The 24,360-nt window shown below is 41.8% G+C and overlaps 1 protein-coding gene across 11 annotated transcripts in view; it reads left to right on the forward strand.

Moving 5' to 3' along the window:
• Positions 1-24,360, forward strand: part of pomgnt2 (protein O-linked mannose N-acetylglucosaminyltransferase 2 (beta 1,4-)) — a 131,726-nt gene that overhangs the window by 4,343 nt on the left and 103,023 nt on the right. For 6 of the 11 annotated variants that reach the window (XR_012099494.1, XR_012099490.1, XR_012099496.1 and 3 more), the window contains exons 1-2: positions 15,929-16,055; positions 19,527-19,627. The gene's annotated coding sequence lies outside the window, so the exon portion shown is untranslated. Of the gene's footprint in view, positions 1-15,283; positions 15,360-15,928; positions 16,162-19,075; positions 19,330-19,526; positions 19,628-24,360 lie in introns of those variants that run through there. The other 5 variants (XM_073050180.1, XM_073050168.1, XM_073050170.1 and 2 more) reach the window with 5 other exon arrangements.

Genomic DNA, 24,360 nt, shown 5'->3' on the forward strand with positions numbered 1-24,360 from the left:
TCCCCTACAAAGTAATATCTTGAGACATGGGGGAACAGCAGAGCATGGCTTCCAGATGAGCTCATTACCTTCTGGGCTTGCTTCGATCTTCAGGGCAGGGAGGAGCCATCACGCGCCCCCATGCTCCCACAGGTACATGGAGATTCAAAATGGGACCATGAGAAACGTGGCCAGCAGCAGAAATTCCTTTTTAACTGGTATTATATTTTCTGTTCTTTGACTGTCCATGGATGGTCAGGGAAATCTTAGTCAGTATGCACACAGGTATTGGTGGTCTAAGTTCACATGTTCTTCCATTGAGTCAATAGAGGTAAATGCAGATTCTCTCTCTGCCTCCCTGATCATTATTACAAGGGGTGGTCCTCGTAACAGAATCCAGGGAAACCATCCAGTTTGGATGGAGTACTTGGCTGAGTACTGAAGACCTGTGCTGCCCATCTGGCTGGTATACTCACAGATATCTTCAGTCTCTCACTCCAGCAGAGTGTGGGACCCGCCTGCTTCAAGCAAGCGTCAATCGTACCAGTGCCCAAGAAGAGTGTGGTAACCTGTCGAAGTGACTATCACCCACTGGCACTTACATCTACAGTGATGAAGTGTTTTGAGAGGCTGGTGTTGAAACGTATCAGCTCCTGTTTGAATGGTGAGTTGGACCCGCTGCAATTCACAACCGAAGCAACAGATCTACAGCAGATGCTATCTCATTGGCTCTTCACACAACCCCAGAGCATCTAGGCAGCAAAAATGCCTACATCAATATGCTCTTTATCTATGACAGCTCAGCATTTAATATGTCACCCCCTCTAAACTAATCAGACCTAGGCCTCAACAGCCCCTTGCTCAATTGGATTTCCCTAGTCAGTTCAAATGTTCAAAAACATCTCCACTATCTCCATCAGCACAGGAGCACCACAGGTATGTGTACTTAGCCCCCTGTTCTACTTGCTTTACACCTATGACTGTGTGGCTAAGAAGAGCTCCAATACCATATACGCGTTTGCTGATGACACCACTGTTGGGGGCTGTATCAAAGGTGGTGATGAGTCAGCATACAGGAGGGAGATTGAAAATTTGTCTGAGTGCTGTCATAACAACAACCTCTCACTCAATGTTAATAAGACCAAGGAACTGATTGTAGACTTCAGGAGAGTGAGCCAGTAATCATCGGAGGATCAGAGGTATAGAGGGTCAGACACTTTAAATTCCTGAGGTCCTAGCCTGGACTCATCATATAAATATAATTGCGAAGGAAGCTGACAGCACCTCTACTTCCTTAGGAATCTGCGGAGATTTGGCATGTCATCAAAAATCTTGGCAAACTCCTATAGATGTGTGATGGGAAGTGTGCTGACTAGCTGCAGAATGGCCTGGAGTGGGAACACCAATGCCTTTGAGTGGGAAGTCCTACAAAAGGTAGTGGATTCGGCCCAGTACATCACAGATAAAACCCTCCCAACCATTGAGCACATCTACATGAAACATCGCCGTAGAAAAGCAGCATCCATCATCAAAGATCCTCATTACCCAGGCCATGCTCTTTTCTTGCTGTGGCCATCGGGTAGAAGGTACAGCTGCCTCAGAACTCACACCACCAGGTTCAAGAACAGTTACTACCATCAATCACCAGACTCTTGTACAAAAGGGGTAGCTGCACTCATTTAAGGATTCTTTGATCTTGTTATTTCATGCTTGTTATTTATTGCTATTTATTTATTATCTGCATTTGCACAGTTTGTTTACAGTTTAATGAACTGACAATAGAAATTTATGTTAAGGTAGGCTCATGCCTCTTAAACAGTACAGTACTGTCTTGATTGCAACTTTTATTTAAATGACTTTGCTTTTATTTCTAATGCTTTGCTATAGGAAAAAAATCTCGGCATATGAGGCAGGCTTTGAACAGCATTGATTTTCATACATACTTGCAAGAATATGCAGAACATATGGAAATACTCAAAACATTTGAACTTGTTCTCTTTCCATTTGTATCCAGTGTATCTTGTTTGCAAGTCCAGTAGTGGCATTTGCCGATTGAGAGTAGAGTATATGATCTGCCGATTTCTGGTGCTGCATGTCTGGTGATGGGCAGGTGTTGGATTAAGTGCTGTATTCAGCATAAGATTCGAGAGACTTGGAAGCTGTTAAATATGGCAATTAAACAAAAATGCTATTTTTGTTCCCAGACTGTTAAATGGACCTCTTATATACCACGGTGAATTCCTGATCTGTCAATCTATCCCCTTGTGGTCATTGCACTTTATTTGTTTACCTGCACTGCACATTCCCTAACTATCTTGTATTGCTTTGTACTGCTTTAGTGCACTTGTGTATGAAATGATCTGCCTGGATGGCACACAAACAAAATCTTTTTGTTATCTCAATGCACGTGATAATAAGATAGATAGATAGATACTTTATTCATCCCCATGGGGAAATTCAACTTTTTTCCAATGTCCCACACACTTGTTGTAGCAAAACTAATTACATACAATACTTAACTCAGTAAAAAATATGATATACATCTAAATCACTATCTCAAAAAGCATTAATAATAGCTTTTAAAAAGTTCTTAAGTCCTGGCGGTAGAATTGTAAAGCCTAATGGCATTGGGGAGTATTGACCTCTTCATCCTGTCTGAGAAGCATTGCATCGATAGTAACCTGTCGCTGAATCTGCTTCTCTGTCTCTGGATGGTGCTATGTAGAGGATGTTCAGAGTTATCCATAATTGACCGTAGCCTACTCAGCGCCCTTCGCTCAGCTACCGATGTTAAACTCTCCAGTACTTTGCCCACGACAGAGCCCGCCTTCCTTACCAGCTTATTAAGACGTGAGGCGTCCCTCTTCTTAATGCTTCCTCCCCAACATGCCACCACAAAGAAGAGGGCGCTCTCCACAACTGACCTATAGAACATCTTCAGCATCTCACTACAGACATACCAATTACCGATTTAGTACTGCTGTAGCTATAAGGAGAGAGTACAAACGACCAGTAGAATGCAGCTGCACAAGTCTGTGCCTACCTTGCATTCCGGTTTAACCTTCTCTTGACCACCAATTCTATTACATCATTCTTTTTTCTGCATTTAGTTTGGCACTAATTGCAGTTGCATTATCAATTTGCTTTTGTAACAAAGTCTGATACATTTGTTCAACTGATCTAGTGACGGTCAAAAGTTTAAATTTTCAAAAGTTCATCATATCATTGGAAAAATTAAAGGTAAACTAAAATGGAAGTGAAGCTTAGAAATTCTGTAAACTTTAATTCAGTCTCCCAGAGGAAATAAGACGATAATGCATGACTTTCCTACAGAATGGCTACAAGGTAAAAGGAAATCAATCAGGTCCTTAAAAGGCTGATGGAAAAGCCAGGAAACCTAACAACCAGGAGGAACCTGTCGCTACCACCTGTCTTCCCTATATTTCCACTGTTTCTTTAAGGATCACTAGAACCCATAAAGAAGCTCACGTCACACAGCTTATGCAGGTCAAAGATGACCTGGGACTCAGGGTGGCTGGCATTTACAGGATTCCCTGTGAATGCAGAGGAGTGTATGTCGGCCAGGCGGGTTACACTGTGGAAACCCGCATCAAGGAGCACAGGAGGTGTATCCATTTGTGTTACCCAGGGAAACTGGTGATAGCAGAACACTGCATTCGCAATGACTTCGCCACAAACTGTAGTGCCACACCAATGGTTTTTGGGACCGTCTGGTAAAGGAAACCATTGAAATGAAACAAGAGGAGAACAATTTTAACAAAAGCAAAGTTCTCGCTCTAAGTAAGAACTGGAATTCAATTGTAAGCAAGGTGGGAGGGCAGAAACCTAATTGGATAAGGACTAACCAATCAGGAGGGACAGACTACGGGGTATAAATACCACTGGACTAGACATGCTCAGGCATCATCCCTGATGAACATAGCAGAGTTTGTCATTGAAACATTGGTTATAATCAATACCTGTATCCAGCTGGAAGCCTGAATAGAGTTCATTCGTTTAATTCCGTTTATCACAAAAAGAAGCATAAAGCTCTGGAGGTGAGGATTGAACCCCGCTCACTGAAACTGTGACAGCAGTTCTCATCATCTCCACTATGTCGCTCATTCTATATAACATCACACACACCTTGAATACTGAATTGATATTTAATTCTGTGGTTTGGAATACAGTTGCAGGTTGTTCCCTGTGATAACAGTGATTCCACCAATTGGTTCCTTATGTTATGAGAGCAGCTATGCATAACGCCTGTTAGTTACATTTCCGGTGATGCTCATGCTTGGATGAACATTTGATCCTCTGCAAGAGAAACCGTTCTAGCTGCCTGGCCCTTGGCACAGCACAGTCATTCAGCATGAAGTCACTCCTTGAAAGGCATCATGTTTTAGAATGGCGTGGGTGTCATAGAATGCATTGAAGACAGCAGGTTAATTGATAGTTATTATGCAGCTAGAAGACACAGTACATAAATTGGAAATTTACCTACATGCTATTGCTTTGACAAATACTAAATTAGAGAACATTTGCATTGCCATTTGATGTTGTGAAAAACTGTAAAGCACTTAATATTCAGTAAAGCATTATTATTGAAAAGTCTGAGTGTTTCACACAGCTTTAAATTGAATGGCAGCTGATTGTGAATGACAGGAAATCTATTTTATATTCTTTAGACTTGCCGATTTCAACTGCCTCAACGTTTCACAGACCATTTACAACACTACTCCAATGTCAGTAGTGTAGAGAGCCTCTCTCATTAGAGCATGGGTCTACTTTTTTTTTCAGTTTGCTTCAATGTAAAAATGAAGTTCACCTCTTAAACAATTAGTTTTCCAGGACTAGATTACTTGATCAGTGTCTTGCAGACCACTTTAGGTTTTTTGTTCCAGGCACAACATTCAATACCAGAGTCATTAGTATCCAAAAGGATAAATCTGTACTGCCATGCTGGAATCAACTGGTGACACTTCATAATTCAGCAGAAGATCGGACCATTTGCCACAGTCATAGACTAAATTACTAATGCTAAATTCTGCTGTAATGCCTACGTGATTTAAAAATGTAGTTGCTCATTCTGAAAAGTGTAAGATTCACTACCATTGTCTCAGCTTCATACAGCTGAATATACTGCTTTTAATTCACAATCTTATGTTTGTTTTTCATCTTGAATGTGATTCTGGAACTGCTGGAGCCTGTGATTTGCAGTTTGGAGATTGTCTGGGTGTTTCAGCACTCTGCAGTCTCTGAGGGAATTCCAGGAGGCAGAGGCAGCATGTGGGAACCTCGTGGTGAGAAGACTGTGAGCCAATGTCTGACTCTGTTTCATCAATTAAAGCTTCCATTATTTGCCAAATGTGGTGAACTACATATACCTGTCTGGACACGCCCCCCCCCCCCGCTGACTGCTCCTGTGGCTCCTCCCACGGACCCCGGTATAAAGGCGATTGGAGCCTGAGCCCTGGCCTCAGTCTCCAGGATGTTCTGTGGTGGTCAATTGCTGCTTGTTCTTTCTTCCAGCCAATAAAAGCCGATATCTCACCTCACATCTCGGAGAGTTATTGCTGGTGCATCACCGATTAAAGTGATAAGGGAGATTGAAATGCCGGCTGCCTGCCTTTTTATCGTTGGTGAGATCTCTCTGCTATGGAGAGGGAAGACTGTCTTTTTATCACTGGTGACATTGCTCTGCTACAGAGTGGGGAAACTGTCTGGTGACATCACTCTGCGACAGAGAATTGCCCAGGTTTCTGCATTTTGGTTGTGGACTTGGCCTGTGGACTTTCTTCAGTCTTATGGTATTTTTGTATTTGTATTTTGTATTTTCTCATTTTTGTTTTGTGTGTAGGGGAGGGGGATTTGGGGGTCAACATGCCTGTTCCATTTTTGTTCATTTATTTTTGTGCAGGGAGGAGTGAATTGGGGGTTGATGATTGTGCTGCCATTCTTTTCTTTATTGGTTTCGGGGCTATCTGGAGAAGGAGCATTTCAGAGTTGTATACTTTGATAATTAATGAAACTTTGAACCTTTGAAATCACTTTCTTAAACTCTGGAGTATATTAACCATGCAAGTTTTATTGCTAACATGAGAAAATCTGCAAATGCAGTAAGTCTAAAGCAACACACAAAATGCTGGAGGAACTCAACAGGTCAAGCAGCATCTGTGGCAAAAAGTAAGCAGTTGACATTTCGGGCTATACCAGGTGCTCAAGTTTAAAAAAATAATAATCCCAGCCCCAAGTCTGTCCAAGTTCTATTAGTGAATCAGGTAGAGTCTTGCAGACATACTTTGGCTCAGCAGTATCAGATCTGCAACAGAGTACTGATCCAATTCCAAACTCCATCACCAGGAATGTTATTTTGGAGCCAGCTCAGTAATTTGTTCTTGCTGTACAAAATAATTTATACACTGCAGAAGATGAGATCAGTGTTTTTTTAACCATCCAATTTTACTGAGAGTTTTAGTGCAGAAAGATATAATAGTATGATAGAAACATAGAAAACCTACAGCACAATACAGGCCCTTCGGCCCACGTAGCTGTGCCGAGCATGTCCTAACCTTAGAAATTACCTGGGGTTACCCATAGCCCTCTATTTTTCTGAGCTCCATGTACCTATCCATGAGTCTCTTAAAATAGTGTTTTCTTTTGGCTTCTGCTTTGTCTTTCACACTTTAACCTCTGCCCCCCCCCCCACAATAAAGAGGTGGTTCTGCCTCTCAATATAAGTATTCAGCTGCTGTCTTTTATTCTAACAGGCATGTCCTCAGCTCACAACTCCTAGCGAAAGTGAAATCTTGAAAAAAAGTGGCATATGTATAATAGTCATATTAAACGATTCAAATAAAAATGATACATCCAACCATTACATTATTATTTTTTGGAAACTTTAAATTACAGGAGCCAGCCATTTGTGGAAACGAGAGACTGGACATGCTGGAAATCTGAACTGGGGAAACTCAGCAGGTTCAAAAATGTGAACTGTCCATTTCCCTTCACAGATGCTGCCTGACCTGCTGAGGTTTTCTGGCTTTTTGTGTTGTTCTAGATAGCTATTCTTTCCTTGCCTTGCTTTCTTCTCTTGGCTTCAATCCAAATCTACTCTACTCCCAAGTAGAGTTGGCCTAACGGACTTAAATTGAAGAGTTGCTTGGGGATTCATTTTATAAAAATTGAAGAACTTTCAATAAAATTTAACAGTCTGTACATTAACTTCACTTCTTCCTCTATGTACGTTGCATAGTCTACTAAGATTTTCTATTTAAGTTCCCAGCTTCTGCAGTATTTTGTTTTTGAAGTATCTGTGTCATGTTTGAGCCTTTCAGTATGCAAGTATTAATAAAATAAATGCTTGCTAACCTGCAGGACTTTGGATGATGACTCAAAACGCTTGCCAGCCAATGAAGTAATTTTGAATTTGTTTTGTGGGAATCATGGCAGCCAATTTCTGAGCAAGCACTTCCACAAAGAATAATGTGATTAAAAACAAGTGATCAATCTAAACACTAAGGAAAGCACTCTGCTTTTTTCTTCTTCCAAACGGTATCTTTGAAGTTCTATGTAGTTAAGATCTTAATGTAAAATACGTCTGCAGTACGGTACCTTTAACAATGCGGAGCCCTTTTAATTCTGCAGTGAGACTTAGTGTTCAAATTTCTGACTTGAAACCATGGTTTTCTACTGCATGTTACTACCTACCAAGCCACAGATTAATAGATACAGGAATTTAATCTTATCATTATGACAAGCGGCATTCCAATTTTAAATTGGCAGCTTCACACTAGGAAAAAGAACCCTTGATAAGCACGATTGCAACATATCTCTGATGGATTAGGTGACCCACAGGGCAATGGGAGACATTGCTACATTGTGACCTAGAAACCTCAAATATTAGGAATTTCTGTAGTGCAACATTAGACTGCAACTACCTTAAATTTTAAAGAACATATCTGTGGTTTGTTAAATACTAAGCAACTTATTTTTAAATCTGCAGTGTTTTATGTTTGTGATGTTTGTTAAGCATGAAGCAGCTCTTAATGGATGGGTTGCACTCTGTACAATATATTGCCAGCAAAGTTCACATAACTTGACCCCAATAAAATCATCTGCAGAGTCCACGCTGTGGGCAGCCTGCCGTTAATAAATTGTCAGTTTGTGGAACAGTGGATAAATGGATCACTGCAGTGAACACTAGGAGAAGGCAGATGGGCTCTGTGGAAAAGTACAGTAATTGGTTGGCTTGTAACCAGATCAGTAGTGCTATCATCTGCAGCTGGCAATGCAAAAAAAAATTAAAAATCACTTTACAAGTGAAATAGCACTTGAGATGGGGTTGTTGTGTGGTATGGAGGGTATGGGTAGGTGGTAGGGAAGATGTCCAGCATCCAGCCTTGTAAGAGGTGAGTTTCCTTCTTTCATAGTGGTTCAACTATGAAGCACATCTTTGCATCTATATTGTACCTTTCAGGATAACCCAGATGCTTCCGAGTAGAGTAATTGCAGTCACTGCTGTAGGAAATGTGGCCATTAATTTGTGCACATGAATGTGATAATGATATTGATTAGTCATGAGATAAATATTGGTCAGAGCTTCAGCGAGAACTCTCCTGTTGCTCAAAGGATGAGCTGAGGTCTTTGGAAGAGCTAAGAGATCCTTGGTGTTATTTGAAAATGCAGCTCCACCAGTGCAACACTTCATCTGTACCGCACTGAGAGAAGAGAGGGAAGTCAATCTAAGTTTTCTGCACAAGCAGGATTTCAAAGGATAACATTCTGCTCATAGCCAAAATACTTTCCACTGAGCCAAAACCAGATGATGCATCTTACTTGTTTACATCTTTCTGACACTTGTAACAAGTGCCTTGGTAAAGGGACATGTATGATGTTCCTTACTTCCAATTTTACAGATCAATTTGCAGGATAGAACATGGGGCACAACAGCATAGTACTGACCTTTCATCCCATGATGTTGTGCCAAACTTTTAAACCTAGTCTAAGATCAAACTAACCCTTACGTCCTATATAGCACTCCATTTCTCTGCCTTCTATGTGGCTATCTAAGAGTTTTTTAAAAATGTATTTGCCTCTACCACCATCACTCTGTGTTTAAAACAACTTTTCTGCAATCAGCTTAAACTTATGACCCCTGTTCTTAGCCATTTCCACCCAAGTCTCTGATTATTCACTCGATCTCTGTCTGATCAACTCACCTCTTATCCTCCTTCACTCCAGAGAGAAAAGCCCTGGTTCTCTCAATCTCTCCTCATAAGACATGTTCTCTAATCCAGGCAGCATCCTGGTAAATCTCGTTTGCACCCCCTCTAAATCTTCTATATCCTTCCTAAAATGGGATGATCAGAACTGAACACAATATTCCAAGTGTGGTTTCACGAGGGTTTTACAGAGCTGCAACATTAATTCACAGCTCTTAAACTCAATCCCCAAATAATGAAAGCCAAAACTCCATACATATTCTTAACAACCATATCAACTTGCATGGCAACTTTGAAGGATCTATGGACATGGACCTCAAGACCCCTCCATTCCTCCACACTGTAAGAGTGCTGCAGTTAATCCTGTATTCTGCCTTCAAATTTGACTTAACAAAGTAAATCACTTAACACTTTTTTGAGTTGGAGTTCTGAGTGGAACTTCATTTGCTACATTTCAGCCCAGCTCTGGATCCTATCAACGTCCTGTTGTAATCTATGACAACCTTCTGCACTATCCACAATTCCGGCAACCTTTCTGTTTCTGTAAACTTACTAACCTACTTTTCCACTTCCTCGTCCAAGTCATTTATAAAAATCACAAAGCACATTCCTGTGGAACATTACTGGTCATTGACCTCCATGCAGAATATGCTCTCTACAACCATATAAAACCTTGATGGGCAAGTCGATTCTGAATCTACACAGCCAAATTTCCCCAGATCCCATGCCACTTGACTTTTTGAATGAGTCTACCATGGGGAACCTTATCAAATGTTTTAGCAAAATCCATATACTACACTGTCTCCATCAATGTGCATTGTCACATCCACAAAGAATTCAATCAGGCTCATGACCTCTCAAAGCCATGCTGACTATCCCTTATCAGACTATGTTTCTCCAAATGCTTGTAAATCTTCTCCAATAATTTGGCCTGAATTGCAGCTCTGTAATTCACAGGATTATCCCTGCTCCTCGAACAAAAGGATAACCTTCAATCTACTATCCTGTGGCCAGTGAGGATGCAAAGGTAATCGCCAAAGGCTCAACAATCTCTTTCCTTGCCTCTCCTAGTAACCTGGGGCATATCCCATCCAGCCCCGGGGACCTATTTATCCTAAAGTTTTTCAAAAATTCTAGCACCTCCTCTTTATTCTGATTGATATGTTCTAGCATATCAGCCTGTTTTACTGACAAGTTACCTTGAGAATATGATGGTGAGCCATCATTTTAAGTTGCTTATTTTCCCAGTATGTCCTGCAGTACAGTGGATGGGGATGCTAAGAGTTAGATGCAGCAGTAATGAGGGAATGGTATTGTATATTTATGTGTCAATATAGTGTACAGCTTGGAATCAAAATCGGAATTAGGTTTAATATCGCTGGCATATGTTGTGAAATTTGTTTCGCAGCAGCTGTACTTTGCAATACATGAGGCCCTCTGTCGACCAGGGTCAACCATGGATGTTGCTGTCTACATGATATGCAAGCCAGGGCAGTATGATATGGAGAGCAAGCTGTTGCCCTTGTAGCAGGCTTCCCCTCTCCACGCAGCTGATGAATCGAAAGGAACGGCAGAGACCGATATAGTTTGGCAATAGTGGCATACCAGGAGTTGCCTCTGAGTGTTGAACTCAACATAGGACTGCCTTAGGGACTCGAGCTCCAGATTTTTCCTCAGGGTTTACTTCCAAAGCCTTCCCCAAGAGTGGGTCTAGTAGCAAGGCAGCGGAGGTTTGAGATCAGAGTTTTCCTTCTCCTCAGTGAGCCATGGTTACTGAGCCCCATCTGCCTGAAGTGACTGGTTTTAAGGAGCCAGTAACCCGCCTTTGTTCCTTCTCCTGGCAATAGAAATGGTTCTCCCAGGCTTAGCATCTAAGCCACACGTGAAGACCATGAGCTGGACCTGTTTGTCGTCATTGGGAGCATTTAATAGGCAGTGAGTGGGAGTTTATCCCCACAACCAACCACAGCTATATCAACCTTAATGGACCTTGCAATACATAATAATTTTTTTAAGTATAAATTATAATAAGAAATATATATAAAAATAAATTAAATTAGCAGTGCAAAAAGAAAAAAAACAGTGAAGTAGTGTATATGATAATGAACCCATTATCCATTCAGGCAGAGGGGAAGATGCTGTTCGTAAAGTAAGTGTGTGTGTGTGTGTGTGTGTGTGTGTGTGTGTGTGTGTGTGTGTGTGTGTGTGTGTGTGTGTGTGTGTGTGTGTGTGTGTGTGTGTGTGTGTGTGTGTGTGTGTGTGTGTCTGCCTGCCTGCCTGCCTGCCTTCAGTCTCCTTTACCTCCTCAATGGTAGCAATGAGAAGAGGGCATGTCTTGCATGATGGGGAACTTTAATGACAGATGCCAGCTTTTTGAGGCATCGCCTTTGAAGATGTGCTGGGAAGGCTGGATGGAGGGAAACTGCAAGTGGTGGTGATCCCTTGCACCTGTTGTCTTTGTCTTTTTTTTTGGACATGCCCTCTTCTTGTTGAGTTGCTACAATGCATTCTATAGATGGTACATACTGCAACCACAGAGATGTTGGAAATGAATATTTGGGATGATGGATTGAGTGTCAGTCAAGTGGCACATTTCCATGGATGATATTAAGCTTCAGGATTGTTGTTGGAGCTTCAGTCATCCAGACAATTGAAGATATTATATGGCCCTCAAAACATTTGCTTTATAGAACAATTTTGGGGAGCTGGGGTGGGAACTGAACATTCACCACAGATACCAAGCTCCTGACCTGCTTTTGCAGTGAAATATTTATGTAGCCCGTCCAGATGAGTTTCTGGTCACTCTACAGTATTGATGGGCAAGGGTGTAGACTCACTGACAACACCATTGACTGTGAAGGGTAGGTGGTTTAACTCTTGTTGGCATTTGCCACCTATGATCCATTTCTGAATTCTGGCAGGCTGCTTTAGTAATTTGCTTAATTTCTGGAGGATCTGTAAATAAAACTGATGGTAGTTGGGAATGAGATTATCATGAGGACTTCTCATGTTTTGAGATTGAGGTGGGCCTCCAACACAACCCAACCACTCCAACCACTGGAGTGTCTTTATTCCCTCTATGCCTACTTTCTCCAGGTCTCCCCCAGAGCATCTCTGGAATTTAGCTCTTTGAACTCAAGCTTTATAGAACATAGAAAACACAGCACAAGAGCAGGTCCTTGATCCCACCATGTCTGTGCTGAGCACATTGCCATGTTAAGCTAAATCTCTTCTGCCTGTACATGATACTTAACTCTCATTTAGTCTAGTGGTATGAGGCCCACTGGCTATCCTCATCTAGTGTAGACCACTTGTCGAAGCGCTGTACTGGGGTGTGGCCGCTGCTGCATTCAAACAGCTACTTGGAGCCACAAGTGAGAGCTGAATGTCCGATGGGGCCCAAAGCTGAGCCTTTGCATACTGCTACAGATTGCAGTGCCCTGTGTCTCTGTATGTAAACACTAGGCAGCTAATTGGAGGTAAATAGGCATGAAGCTTGTCTGCTTGCTGTAAATGAGCTTCTGGAGTGATGTATTTGGATGACGTAAGAGAGGAATTTCTGTTGTGACTGAGACCCAGTAGTACCATGAAATCCTTGTCAATGTAATTTTCACTGTTGTGATCGTCTTCATCTTTGCCACCGCCATTCCTTCACGTGTCACTACCATCATTCCATCAGTGTCAACTCACCACTGTCGTCAACATCCGATAGGTATTTCCAGTTTGTGTTAGTCTTTTATTTTAACCCCACTAATGACAGATAAATACATACAGCAAAGTGTGGAAAAGCTCATGCAATTGGTGAAAGATTAACAATGCCTGCTGTATCAGAAGTGCTCACTACTGTTCTCAAAATGGATACCAGTATTTTAAAATAAATTCCTCTGAGTCATAACACTGTAGCTCGTCGTATTAGTGAAATGAATGAAGACATAGAGTATCAACTATGCACAGAGCTACAAAAAAAAAAAACAGAATTTGGGTCACAACTGAATGAGTTAACTGTGCAAGACAGCAAGGCATTTCTAATGGCATGTGTATAATTTATATCAAAAAATGGAAGAGCTTATGAAGAGATCCTCTTTTGTAAAAAGTTAAAAACAAATATCAATGGAGAATCAGTCCCCAATGAGCTCAAATGTATATTGAGGATAGAAGTATTCCAATTAGGAACAGGATCTCTTGTGCAACAGATGGAGCACCATGTATGACAGGTCGTCATGCTGGTTTAGTGGCATTTATGAGAAAAGAAATTCCAAGTCTGGTTTGCAATCCATTGTGTAATTCATCATCAACATCTCACAGCCAAAAATCTTAGCCAGTGACTTGTTTCAAGCGTGACTCTCGTAATATCCGCTATCAACAAAATTAAAGCTCATCCATTAAATAGCACAATATTTCACCAGTTATGCCAAGATAATGATGAAGAGTTTGAATGCTTGCTTCTTCACACTGAAGTGCATTGGCTGTCAAAAGGCTACTGCTTAACACACTTCTTTGATCTTTTTGACACTGTGGTTGAATTTTTGGTCAATGTCAACAAGAGCTTAGGAAACAAGATTGAACTTCTACGTGGTGTGGCATACCTAGATGATCTGTATAAAAAAATTAACATTCTAAATATGAAATTTTGTGAGAATTTCAATTTAATCCAGGTAAAAAGTACAGTGTCCACCTTTATTGAAAAATTGGAAATATACAAGCAAAACATTGATTCAAGGATTTGAATGATCTGGAAATTCCGGACTGGGTAATTAACCCATTTCTTTGCAAGGTGGAAGAACAGGAAGAGAGTTTGCAAGAAGAAATTATTTAAGTTCAGAACGATGAAGAAGCAAAAATGCTTTTCAAAAATGTTGGTTTTTGTGGTATGTGGCTACACTGTGATACAAAGTTTCCTGGTCTTTGGAGAAGAGCCAAACTGCTCTTCATTACATTTCCATCCTCCCACTTTGTTGAAAGAGGCTCCAGTGCAGTGAACCACATACTCTCAAAAACAGAAACCACTTGGACATTAGTGTGGTAACTTAAGGCTTTTGCTATTGCAACTTGAACCAGATATTTAAATTCTTGCTAAAAACCATGAAGCTCAAGGATAATATTGATATCAAAGGTGCTATACCGTACACAGGTACAGTGTAAGCTAGGTGTAAAGACAAATAAACTTTTAAAGCACAATCATTTTTCTCATGTTGGCATATGGTAGACATATTTTTACACTATGGGGGTGCTGGAAAGTATATTGTGCCTACCAGGGGTGTTGGCAACTATGAAGGCGCTTTAGGGGGGGCGTTGGTCTAAAAAGGTCGGGAAACACTGTTTTAGGCCAACCCAATCCATGCCCTTCTCTCACAGAGTCAATTTTCCAGACTCTAGAATCTTTGAGACAAAGCACCATGGTTGGATCAGGGAAACCACAAATAGTGAGGCTAAACATTGAGTTCAGTGTGCTGTAATGGAATTCAGATCCCCAGTCTTAAATCTGTCACGTGTCTGCACACAATATCATCTAAAATTTATCAATATAGTAATTAGGCTGTTTAAACATGGCAGCTTAAAAGCAGGTATTATTGAATATTCACTAAGTTTCTTGACTTAAAAATATCGTCTTGATACGCCATTTGGAGCTAAAACAGGAAACCTTTAGACGTAGCAAGTTTCAGAAAATGACTCGCTTTTCACAAATCTGTTTCCAGTAATTTCAAGCCATTTTTAGAAAGCTAAGAATAGATATCATGAGTAATTGCACAAAAGTGCATAAAGTTTATATCAATTTCAATAAAGTCAGCAAAATTTAGCCTAGAATGATAACAACACATCTTCCTTGGTGATATTTATGGCTGCTGATTCTGCCCTATGATCTCACAAGCGTTTTCTACAGTTTGCTGTGGTGGTCCGTGTAAACAACAAATGATTTATATAAGCACCTTTTAATGAAGGAAGCATATCAAAATTCGTCATTAGAGTCAGATAATTGGATACTGAGCTAAAGACGGGGTTGTTATATTTTAAAAGCTTAGTGAAGGATTGTATTTTAAAGGACAGTCATTGAGGATAAAGGGCGAGTAATCCTTGAGCGGAGGCCGCTGAACCCCGTACCGAGACTGGCAGCATGCGAGGGGCTATGTATGTACACCAGGCCAGAACTGAAGAAAGGTAGGGTTCTGTATGCGAAGGATTTTAATATTGGCGGTCACAGAGAACGTGACAAAACATGGACCGTTTGAAAAAATACACGATAATTTTAAAGTCGGTGGCATTACTCAAGTAATGCAGTGAGCAGCGGGATGATGAGTGAGTTGGACATTGACTGAGTTCGAGTTGAAGATGACAAAACAGGTCTGAAGGTTTGGGGGAATGGGGGAAAGAGAAGGTGCGCAGGGCAGAATGACCGAGGCGGGGGCGGAGATTGGGAAAATGAGAAGGGCAGGTTAGTGATCTTGGACTTCGGGGGCTCGCCTCAAGGTCAGGCAGAGCACGGACGTTGCGAGCCTCATTCAGCCTGAGACTGTGGATGTGATCGGCGGAGCGGGGACGGGTGCTGTGACAATCTTCCCGATCTCTAATATAGACAAGATGCGGGCCACGAGTCTGCAGCAGTGGACAGAGATTATTTCTCTCCCCTAGCATTATAAACAATTTATCGGGGGGGGGGGGGGGGGAGGGGGCATTTGCCGCCGCCTGATGCGGCGTCCCGTTTCGCAAGTGAGCGGCGGGCCGGGCCGGGCCGGGCCGGGTCACGTCACGTCACGGGCGGCAGCGTGCGACGTGTCCGCGGCGGGAGGCCGTGTCCCGTGTTGTGGTAGCGGCGCTGAGCTGCGCCGGGCCTGCCATTTCTGTGCAGGCACCAGAGTAAGTGTACGGGAGCAGGCGGGTAGTCTTTTCGCGACACAGGTGCACCGCAGCATTTGATATGAAGTGCAATCTTTCGATTCTTATATCTGATCACAGATACAATGTATGTGTGTTTGATGCAACATGCCAGGCATTGTATGCATTATGATCCAATGCATATGATTGATGTTCATCTAATTATACTATGCTTAACTGATAGGACTGATGTTATTAGCAAGATAACCCGGATTTGTGCGTTCAATGGATGCTGCCTCAGGTAGAACAGGGACAAACGCGTGTGGTGATTGATAACGGCCCATTTAAGGACCTGATGCTTTCTGCAGAGAACCCACTGCCGGAGGCCTAAGCAAATGAGTGCCTCCCACACGGGCTCTCTCTTTCGTGCACCTGGCGCTGTGTTATTTCGTGAGGAGAGGGAATTGCTTCAAAGGGAATATGTAAAAGTCCTTATTTCCATGGTTTGACAATATGGCAATCTGTAATGGGATGGTAGGAAAATCTCAATACAATCCATCCAATCAGTAGTCCAAAAGCAAATAATTGCAGATGCTGGGAATGTGAAATAAAAAACAGAAAATTCGAGAAATACTCAGCAGGGCAGAGAGAAACATGCCAAGTCGATTATCTTTTACCGGTGGTCTGCTGCTGAAATGTTAAACAGTTTAAGCTGTCTTCTGTGCTAGCAATTGTAAGTTAATGTACCTCCTCTCATTTACTGCTGTAATATTAAAGGGACATGTAGCTGGAGGACAGCAGTGCTTCACAAGTGAGATAACCCAGCGGCAAAGCCTCAAGACTATTAGTATAATGCTCATCTACATCTAACTAAACTTCCCAAAACCCAAGTTGTTTGTCATTTGATAAATTATTTTAAGGTTCAGTTATCACTACTTTAATGTGACCAAATTGAATATACCCAAACATTGAATGATGCAAATAGATGTTGTAATATGGTTCAGAGCTTTTTTTCTTACCACAGTTCATCTTTAGTCTCTATTATATAGTATATTCACCAATTATATTCACTCAATTATATTCACCACATTTTCATCTATTCCCATTTTTCAAAAAAAATGTCCATGTAAAGGATGTGAACTGGAAGACTATGATTTTCATCCCCCTTTCACAGGCCATGGTGAACTTTAGTTATTACCTCTTTCCTCTCTCACTGTAAGATAGTGAGTTTTGCTGTGGGCAAGATGAGATTGCTGAAGCATGTTGTATACAAATTGGGGATAGGAGCGGTTTGGTTATAGAAGTTGGCCTAATTCAAGCATGTGACCAGTTCCAACTTTCTCTCTTAATGCTTTTGTCTTTTTTATGGGAAGAAGGTGGTTTCATTAGGCCAATATTGAAATCGTCCTGGGGTGGGGCTAGTGCTTAATGGATAATTGTAATTGGGTAGGCTGTTTTATAAAGCATGTCCAATTTTGGCTTCAATGGAACAGAATATCAGAGGGCATATGAAACCAGTTGTTAATCTGGGGAAGAAATAATGTGACCTTCCAAAGTTTGTATCATACAAGAACCTGTGGCATTACATGTACCATACCTTTGTATCCTGTGCTCTTTTTAAGACAACTGATTATATGAATAGATGCGAAACAATTGGCTCCTCCAACAAGTTTTGTCAATGATTGCTTCCCTTTATTTCCACTCTGTTGCCTTATTTTGGTTTTCTAAGCCTTAATACTCTTTACCTAACAAGCTCTTATTTTGAAGTTGACTGCCAGCCACGACAGCTCTTTGGAAGAATTCCAGAGTTCTCTTATTCTTTGCACGAGAAGCACTTCCTGGCATCATCTCTGAATGGCCAAGTTTTCACTTAATTCTATGCTCCTTTGTCCCAAACTTTCACACTAGAAGAAATAGTTTACCATGATCTATCCTAAAGAACCCTTTAATCAATCATCTTGTATGTCCTAGATTGTCACCCTTTAATCTCTCTTATTTTTCTTTGCAAACAAACCTTATAGTTTAACACTTTTAGTCATATCTGCTGGTGAATCTTCAGTGCAACGATTTGCTTGCCCCTGAGGCCCATGCAACTTTATAACTTGCATTGGTCAAAAATGAACACAGTGAAGTTGATGGGACCAGTATTGAGCAGATTTCTGAACGGACGATGAATCCGTGAACACAAGCTCGCTGCTTTTTCCTCTCCTTTTGCACTACTTATTTATTTTTTAAAATATATGCTCAATGTAATTTATAGCTTTTTATTATTTTGTATCGCAGTGTACTGCTGCCACAGAACAACAAATTCCAAGATGTGTGCCAGTGATATTAAATCTGATTCTAGTTTTTAACTATTTGAATAACATTCTGATTTGTTTCTGGTCTACCTTTGATGGTTTCGCACATTTTTTCATGCAAGTCCATCTGCCACCATTTTCCTTACTTTGTTAATTTGAAAATGTAGATCTGCAACCTCTGTAGCCATGTTTACTGTTTTGCCACATCACCTAACAACACTCAGCAAACATATTCAAATAGTTTTAACTCTCCACCCCTTTAGCAAAGACATTTAAAAATTAACCAACAATCTGTGTCACGAATACAAATGTGGCGATGCCACTAATGTAATTTTCCATGATCCATTCTTCCTGTCATCTTCCAGCCACTACCCTGTTCAAGCCAATAGACAGTTCCAATTCCATCTGAAGTCAGAGATCTGGAACTAGTTGAATGCTTTCTGTGTATTTCTTTCTAAGATTCTTAGACAGAATGTATTTTGTGTACGGAATAGCTATTTTCTGCATCCAGCATGCCAATTGCTCCATCTTTGGAGGCTGATGTTTATGTTACTCTCCTAACTCTTGGGGGAAAAGCCTGATCGGTGGATCCAGCCTATGATTGTTAGCCGGATTTGCAGACTTGCACGCTCTGCTGTCTGGAGTCTGAATGTTCTTCCAGTGACTATGTGGGATTTCTCCCACGTCCCAAATACGTGTGGGTTGATGTGTTAATTGGCTGCTGTGGATTGTCCCTAGTGTGTAGGTGAGTGATAGAATTTAGAGAGGGTGATGAAAATGTGGAGACAATAAAATGGGATTTGTGGAAATCGAAGCTTCGGGGGCAAAATAGATTTTACACAGCTGTTTAAGCTGTGTGATTCTATTCTAAAAAATTAGCTCACGTAGTAAATGATTTAGGGAAGTTAAATTATGGAGAGATGCTTTCACAGAGACATTGGATTCATTGTACACTGGGCTAACATATCCTATTGGAACACCATCGTACAACAACTTTCAATAACTCCTGAATTACTGTGAGTATTTTGTTCCATTGTGTGATGTGTATGGTAGTTGACTCTGTGATGGGGGATGTCTAATTCCTTCCCCACCTGTAGGGTGCCTTGCTTGAAGCAATAATGTTTGATTTCTGCAATAAATTGAGCTTCAAATGCATGTATGTTCTGCTAATTCCTGCATCTGATCTTTCCTCGTCCACTTTGTAAACCATCAGCTCTAGGGGCGGCTGAATCAGAGATGCTGCCTGATGACTGAAAGACTGGAAAGGAAATGAAAGCACCGCCCAATCTGTCTGCTGTTGCCAAGCAAACACTGGTAAGGCTGCAATAGATATTAACATCCAGTGTTAGAAACAGACCCGCACAATCAAACATAATCTAACAATAATCTGTAGTTAAATGCAAATAATGGATACATGTTAAATAGATAATTGATCATTAAATAGTTAACATTATGAGCTGAGTGATTTTTAAGAAAACACGGTAGTTTGATAGTCATCATTACTAATAATAGCATTTTATTCCAGATGTTACTTAATTCCCCAGTTGTTGAGGTGAGATCATTATCCCAGGAAAAACTGCCATTCTAGGTGTAAACACAAGAGACTGCAGATGCTGGAAATCTCGAGCAACAGACAAAATACTGGAAGAATTCAGCCAGCTTTATTAGATTAGTTCATGAGACATAGGAGCAGGAGCAGAATTAGACCATTCAGCCCATCAAGTCTGCGCTGCCATTCCTACTCTCCATCTTCTGCAACCTTTGTCACTTCCGTCTACCACCTCACAGCTTCTCGCCATACCCGTTGATGCCCTGACTGATCAGGAAATGATTAGCTTCCGCCTTAAATGTACGCACGGACTTAGCCTTTACCGTAGTCTGTGGCTGAGCATTCCACGGATTACTGTTCTGGCTAAAAAATTCTTCTTTACCTCTGTTCTAAAGGGTCACCCCTGAATCTTGAGGCTATGCCCTCTAGTTCTGGAAACCTTTCAATGTTCAGTAGGTTTCAATGAGATACCCCCAAATTCTTTCAAATTCCAGTGAGTACAGGTCCAAAGCTACTAAACACTCCTCATATGTTAACCCCTTCATTCCCGCAATCATCCTTGTGAACCTCCTTTGGACTCTCTCCAATGACAACACATCCTATCTGAGATATGGATGACAATATTCCAAGTGCGGCCTGACTAGTGTCCTATAAAGGCTCAGTATCATCTCCATCTTCTGCAACCTTTATCACTTCCATTTATCGCCTCCCAGCTTCTTGCATCAGTCCCACTCTCCGACTCCCCCCGCCCCCACCCTCACCTGGACGCACCCTCACCTGCCATTTCTTGGTCCTCTCTTCCCTCTGTTCTCATTATGAGGCTTTCTATTCCAGGATATACCCGATGTCCTCTTTTCTTTCAAAAAACAGGTTTGTACTTCCACTGCTACCAATGGAGCCCTCACCCACATTTTTTCTATTTCCCATGCATCTACCCTCTCCCCCTCTTTCCTGCCAAATGCAACAGGGATGGAGTTCCCCTGCTCCTTACTTTTCACCCCATACGCCTGCGCAGCCAGCATATCATTCTACGTAACTTCTGCCACTTCCCACAGGATCCCGCCAACAGGCATAACCTCCCCTTACCATCCCCTATCTGCTTTCACACAGGGACCACTCTCTGTGACTTCTTGTCTGCTAGCCCTCCCCACTTCTCTTTGCAGCCACTTATCCCTGTAGCCATGCCTGCCCCTCCAGCTCCTCCCTCTCCACCATTTAGGGCCCTAAACAATCCTTCCAAGTGAGGCAGTCCTTCACTTCTGAATTCATTGGCATTATTTATTGTGGTTCGGATCAGTTAGAAGAAGAATTGCACAAATCTGACATTGTCAGATACAACGGACAACCAATCATTTATTGCATATGGTGCACCTGGTGTGGCCCTCTTTGCGTTGGTGAAACCTCATGTAGGTTGAAGGATCACTTAAGTCTGTCCAGTGTACCAGCCAGGATCATCCAGCGGCCAGCCATTTTACTTCTACTTCCCATTCTCACACCGACGTGTCTGTCCACACCCTCCACTACTTGCTAAGTTGAGGCTCAATACATATTCGAGGAACAACCCCTCCTCTTATTCTGCCTTAGTAGTCTCCAACATGATGGCATAAACATTGATTTCTCCAACTTCTGGTAACCACTCCCCTCTGCCCCCTTTACCCCTTCTCCCACTGGCCCATATCACCATATCGTTACTTAACCCCACTCTCTCAATCTGTCGTTCACCCAACACTCCTCCCACCAGTTCTCCCCTCCCTTTATTCCATGCTTCACTGTCCTCTCAGATTTCAACTTCTTCTGCCCTTTGGCACTTCCTGCTACCACCTGCCACTCTTCCCCATCCTTGCCCATAACCCTTTCATTTGAGTTCACCGAACGTGAGTCAATCCCTGCTCTGCCCCTTCTCTCCACATTTTCATAGCGTCTGTCTCTCCTCCTTCCAATCCTGATGACGGTCTTGACCCAAAACTTTGACTGTCTCTTTCCCTCCATAGATGCTGCCTGACATGAGTTTCTCTAGTTTCTTGTGTTGCACCATTCTAGATGTGCTGTGATTAATTCTCACAAATACCTCTGTGTTTATCTTATTGCTAGAGGTACTCTGAGCAAATATTATTTAAAGGAAGTTACATATTACAAATATTGAAAATTGGCTTTAAGGGTGTCGGTTTGCAATACCTTTGAGAACTGTTGTACAGTTGTCACCTGATACCAAAAACCAGAATAGGGAAATGTCAATCTTTCCCAGTTACCAAACCTTCCCAAATTGAGTATGAGGACTGATCACCTTTTTTGTTGTTAGAAAATAATGGTCTGCCTCTGACTATTTGCTCACCACTTTTAGTGCCATAGGTTACACAAATGTATGTGTAGGGAGAGCAGTGTAACTCTCAACTCTGTTTCCAATCTCAGGATTTCTGCTCTCCATCTGTTCCCTTTTTTCCCTATCCCAGTTCCTCCTACACCCACCACTGGCCCCCATCGTTCTGTGTCTTCCTCCAGCTCCTCCAATTCCATCTTCCCATCACCCACACCTTCCTCCCACTGGAATGGAAAGAGTGTGGTGGTGATGGGCAGATGGAATTGGAGGACAACTCGCTCCACTGTTCACACTCTCCCATTTCTCCCATTTGATTCTATGTTCCACCTTCCTCTCCTGTCAGATTCCATCATTTTTCAGCACTTTGTCGCCTCCACCTAGCAGCCATCAGCCTGTCACTATTTGCACACATCCCTCCTCAACCTGTCTATCAGCCCCCTTCACCAGGATCCACCTATTGCTTTCCAGCCATTCCTCTCACTCTTTGTGCTGACTAATTCCCCTCTGCTTTTTAGGCTGGATGAAGGGTCTCAACACTGAAACGTCAGCTCTCCATTTTGCTCCACAGATGCTCCACTGAGTTCCTTCAGCATTTTAGACAATAGACAATAGGTGCAGAAGTAGACCATTCGGCCCTTCGAGCCTGCCCGCCACTCTGAGATCATGGCTGATCATCTACTATCAATACCCGGTTCCTGCCTTGTCCCCATATCCCTTGATTCCTCTATCCATAAGATACCTATCTAGCTCCTTCTTGAAAGCATCCAGAGAATTGGCCTCCACTGCCTTCCGAGGCAGTGCATTCCACACCCCCACAACTCTCTGGGAGAAGAAGTTTTTCCTTAACTCTGTCCTAAATGACCTACCCCTTACTCTCAAACCATGCCCTCTGGTACTGGACTCTCCAGCATCTGGAACATATTTCCTGCCTCTGTCTTGTCCAATCCCTTAATAATCTTATTGTTTATTGTTAATCTTGTTAATCTCTTGTTTATTGTTCCCACTTTCATTCTACTTAAACCCAGGTACCACATGTTCATGCGTTTTAAGAAAATAAAATGGAGCCCAATGTGGCTAAGTGTTGTAGAGCAGAAGAGAGGGTAATGAAACTGGAGAGGTGTTGAATAGAAAGGAGAGGGAGGAGGTGGGTTGAAAAGTAGTCTTGTCAGCGGAGGAGGTGTGGGAATGAGTAATGCTATAAGCTAATGTTACCTTTGAACTGTAAATTAATGTAATTAATTACTCAGCAGTTCTGCCATATGAGGTGAGATTAACTAGGGTGGCAAACCTAGGGCACTTATGCCCAAGAATGCACACACAATACCTTTGTAAGCATGCATCATGCAGTGCTGCCCCTCAATGCTTTATACCTTATCCATTCTATTAAAAATACGTAATGATTATCTTTACTGGCAAACAAAGCAGCGAACGGTTTTTTATCGACTGAGAGGAATTAGACGATTTCACAGGGAACATCTCATGCTGGCTTGGCGCTAGTTAGAGAACATGTGGCATTGGATGATACATTTTGAAATCCTCACAGACCTGATGTACAGTTTCGACTGTAAGCAGTTACAATAGAAATTGTTCTTTTCCAATTGTCTTTTTAAAAGGTTAGTATTAATATTTGCAACAGGTTTTCTAAAATGCTTCTTTTATATCAATGTCTCTGTTATACTTTTTATTAATAAAAAAATAGTGAATACATGTAAATAACCAACAGGACAACCTTTTTCTTTAAAAATCCTTAATTATTGTTACTAATTCATTGATCAAAGATAATCTCTGCTCGAAATTACCATGGCAAGCTAGAGATTATCAGCAATCAAAATCAAGTTTAATATCATTGGCGTATATTGTGGAATCTCTTGTCCTGTGACAGCTGTACATATGTAATAAGTAGTGCAAAAAGAGAGAGAATATAAGAAGTAAAATTAGTGAGGTAGTGTTCATGGATTCATTGTCCATTTAGAAAGCTGATGGCAGAGAGGAAGAAGGTGCTCCTGAAACATTGAGTGTGCATCTTCAGGTTCCTGTTCATGGTAGCAGTGAGAGGAGGGCGTGTCCTGGGTATTGGGGGTCCTTAATGATGGATGCCGCCTTTTGTGGCATCGCCCATTGAAGGCCTCCTCGATGCTGAGGAAGCTAGTGCCCATGATGAAGTTGGTGGAGCTTACAGCT

Source organism: Hemitrygon akajei, chromosome 1 (genome assembly GCF_048418815.1).
Source record: "Hemitrygon akajei chromosome 1, sHemAka1.3, whole genome shotgun sequence".
In the NCBI taxonomy this organism is placed as follows: domain Eukaryota; kingdom Metazoa; phylum Chordata; class Chondrichthyes; order Myliobatiformes; family Dasyatidae; genus Hemitrygon; species Hemitrygon akajei.